Raw genomic sequence first — 4,110 nt, 5'->3', positions numbered from 1 at the left:
TATAGTGTTACAGATTTTTTATGAGAGCTTTATTTATGTGAACTCTGTGGAGGTTCATGATCTTGTGTAGTCAGCTACAACCAGCACTAGATGATCTCCATGGTTTTTCAGTTTCAACTCAAGTAATTCCTTAGGTCCATTTCTATGATTACCTTACTACATCTGTTCTTCTTCCTGCCTTTTGTGCCCCCTTTCACCTCTGTAGCTTTTATCCTTCAGTGCTTCCCGTGTCAAACACCAGCACATGACATTCCAGGTGCTGTTGAGTAGCATTGCTCTCCTTGCAGTACAGCCCTCTGGCCACCTTGCAGCCTGGATGTCCTACGCTGAAGGGGGGGGGGAGTGTTCTTCAAGTATAGCTCAACTCTGCACAACTGTGCTCCAAAAAGCAGTTCTAGTTCAAACTATGATGTAGTTAGCATACAGCAGCTGGCTTTCAAGCTCTGGGGGTGTTTTAGTCTAGGTCTTTTAGAATTGTCTCTCTGCCTGCTCTCTCTCTCAAGCTTTGCTGACCAATTCAGTCAGTGCATGGAAGTGTTTCCCAATGATGCACTTGCACAATTGTTGATTCCTTGGTTTGATTGCTCTCAAGCAGTTTGCATATATGTTTTGCCTCCCGCTGTTCAAAGACCCAGAGAATGAAGAGTGGTCAGCGATTTGCCACACAGAGAGAATAAGAGCAGCAAATGGCTTATTAGTACTGAAACAGCTGTGATTCATGTGAGTTGAGTGAACCAAAAAAAGGAGCTTTGTGTGCAGATTAGAAGTGCTTGATGCTAGAACTCATTATTTTGGAGATACAGTTACTTCGGATTAGTTTGCCCACAGGAAATGGTCTTAGTGGAACATCCATGTTGTCTGGTTCCTCTTGTTAGCAGCAGACATCCACCTGTTCTCTCTCCCACCAAATTCTACTATTTTGAATTACCAAAGCTTGACGTTTCTTTGTTGTGTATTTGCATTAGTGGGTATTGTGTCCGTGTTTAATGTCGCTGGTGCAGCAGCTCGAGAGTTCAGCTGCACTATTACCTGACTCACTGCCTTAAACCATCATTTCAAAATAAACATAACACAGTGAGCACTGCATCAATAATTTCTGTCTATCCCAAAAGCAAGTACTGTGAAGCCAGAAAACTTGGCATTAAGGTTAAATTTTGAGGAAAGAAACTTAGAAGTGCACATTACCATCCTCGCTGTGATCTGTGCTGAGAGCCACGAACAGTGAAGGCACTGTGGAACTTATGGTCCCTCATCAATTTGAAGAATTCTTTGTTAGGTTTAGTTTGTTTGGTTTTTTTTCTGCTTGATTTTTTTGTTTTTAAGGTGGCATTTATTCTTCTCAGTACTGGGAAGATCTTAGTTTAGCCTTGCTTTCTATTTAATCAGAATTGTATTTCTTAAATTAACTTTAATCTGAATTAACTCAATAAATAATGTTTTTCTGGGAAGGCAAGTAGTACCAGAGAAGAACATTTAAAGCATCTCTGTCGTGTATTCCACCTTAAATTTTTGATAAGTACTCTACTGCAATTCCACATCCCCAGAGCTTTTCTTTTTAAATATTTAAACAATAAAAATTACTAAAGCTCTAAGAATGATGTCTCATGATATTCAGTGACCTGAAGATAAGCTGTATCAGCCTTCAAGAAGGTACAAAAAAGACTTTCATGTAGAAGGTGAAGAAATATAGTTTTACTAGACCTCTGCGAGCGAAATCACCCAGATTCTCTTATGCTAGAACATGTTATCTGACAGGCCAGTCCTAGAAAATGCCTGTTACCTTAACTTGTACACAAGTGAATACTTTAATTTTTCCAAAATGGGGATGCTCTGCTTGGACTTCAGGTGTGTTGCATACCATATACTTTGTCTTACGGAGAAATGACTGAGAAATGGCCCTGCATTCTCTTCCTCCTGCAAGGAGGACTAGTGCTAAAGGTGTGGCTCAAAAGTTAGTTTTGACAATTTTCTGTAGTTTTTCTGGTGGATTAACCATTGGGATCAGAAACAGTCCTTTCCTTTTCCTGTGTTGCAGTCAGGCACACTGCACTGCGGACAGCCCACCCCAGGAGTGCTCCTGGATTTGATGTTTCACACTTGTGCTGCTCGCTGGAGGTGGCTGTTTGAGCTGTCCTTAAGGTTAAAGGGAATAGGTTTCCATTGGAAAAATAACGGCCAGTGGAGTCAATATCAGAATGCAAGTTTGTCATACTGTAAATTTCAAAAGTGTGCATTATCAATTAAGCCTTGCTATAAATCACAAAAATAATTATTCACCTCTTCTGTGAAGCAGGGAGGCAAGGTCTGATTGTCCTTGGTAAGGGGGACCTATTCTTCTGCCTTAATTCTCAGTCAGTGTGAGATCTTGTGGTAAGACCTAGAGCAGATCCAGGTTTCTCTGTGTTCATACTGTCATCTTGCACAGGCAGCCCCAGAACCCTGAGTCCCAGTTAGCAGTTGCCCCAGAAAGATTTGCTTAGGTGCAATTCAGATTCAGGCCCATCCATAATGAGAAGCCCAGATGGTTTCGTGCAGCTAGGCTTATACTTTTTTTTTTTTTTTAATGTGTTTCTTCAGTGAAGCTGAAATCTTTCCCACTACACCTGGTTTTTAACCCTTCCTTTATCAGAAAAGCAACCAGATGGTGTTTTGCATTTCCTGGGGGAGCATAAGCAGTGGATGCTAACATGGAGCTCAGTGCTCCCTGAGCATCTCCTGCCTGGTCATGCTGTGTGCAGTCCTGGGAGCCCAAACCAGCTGTGGACTGGCATTGCATTTTGTGGTGTCCTAACCCTGCTTACAAGCAGCTACACCATCCAAAGTGGAACAACCGGTGGTTTTGCTGTTTGTGGACTGATCCTGCTTGAACCCACGCTACTTCACACGATAAAAACCATCCTAGATTTAATTCTAAGAAAAGCTGGTTTGCCTAGAAAGACGGTGTGAATCTCTTTGAAATAGAAACATATCACACTTTTATGTGTGAGAGTGGAGAAAAAAACCACAAATGCTTTTGTGTATTATTGGTTTATTACATTGAATACCATTTGTGTGGTCCCTGACATGTCCACAGCAATATACAGCTGTGCAAACGGACACGTTATTTGGCTTTTGTCAGCTCGCATCAGTCAAAACAAATGCTGCCTTCTGTTCCTCAGCTGCTTTGCCCATGCCTGTGCCCTCCTGGTTTCCTTCCTCAGTGGAATCCCTTTTTTGCTCTCATTCTGTCTGCTACGAATGGCTGAGAGTGGGAGTCGGCAGAAGCAGCTTGGTTTTCATTCACACCGAGGACAGCAGCTGACAGCGTAACAGCCAGGCTTCCCAGCTCTTTCCTGAGGCATAAGGGGCCCTGCAGTAAGCTGGGTAAGCTGGATTAATGCTAGTTTTAGCTTGTTTCTCTGGTGCAATCCTGGCCAGGTCTGATGGGTAAGGAGGCAGTGGTGGAATGGGAATGGGTGCTGGGGGGCCTGGGTTGTGCTGGAGCGGGGGACTGCTCTGCCATCGCCCTTCTGCTCGCTGGGCATTGGTGCAGCCATGCTCTGAAAAGCCTTGCTGAACGGCCCACACTGCTCGCCTCCTTGCACTTCCTTCCTTCCCTGCAGCCATGTCAGGCTGGAATTTTCTGGAGGCTCTGTTGTTCTTCAGTTTGTTCAGCCCAGAGCTGAGGGAAGGCCTATGGCAGTGACAGGGCCTTGAGGGCATGGCACGGAGCTGTGCTGGGACGGGCAGCTGAGGGCAGTGGGCATGGAGCGGGAGTTATTTCAAAGCCCCTTTCTGTGTTTTATTAATCGAAGTTACTCGAGAACACTTCACAGTTCAGCAAATGACCAATTTGTATTGGCTTTTTTTTTTTTCTTCATTTTCTTTTTTTTTTCACTCAGTGTAATTTTTACAAAGACTCATTTATTTTCCCCACTTCCATTTTTAATCCCCCGATGTCATGGTTGGCTACATAAGTAAAACACTCTTCCCCTCTGGGATTTCTTAGTCTTTTGATTCAGAATTTCATTCTTATGAAAAACCTTTAAAAACATGGTCGTTAAAACTTCATGGATAATCAAATGAAGTGATGAAATAGTCCCCTAAGAGAAAATACACTTCAATATGTAA

This window comes from Cyrtonyx montezumae, unplaced genomic scaffold (genome assembly GCF_038088225.1).
Source record: "Cyrtonyx montezumae isolate F1298 unplaced genomic scaffold, pur_monq_1.0 scaffold_17, whole genome shotgun sequence".
Taxonomy (NCBI): Eukaryota; Metazoa; Chordata; class Aves; order Galliformes; family Odontophoridae; genus Cyrtonyx; species Cyrtonyx montezumae.
This window is presented reverse-complemented; position numbering follows the sequence as displayed.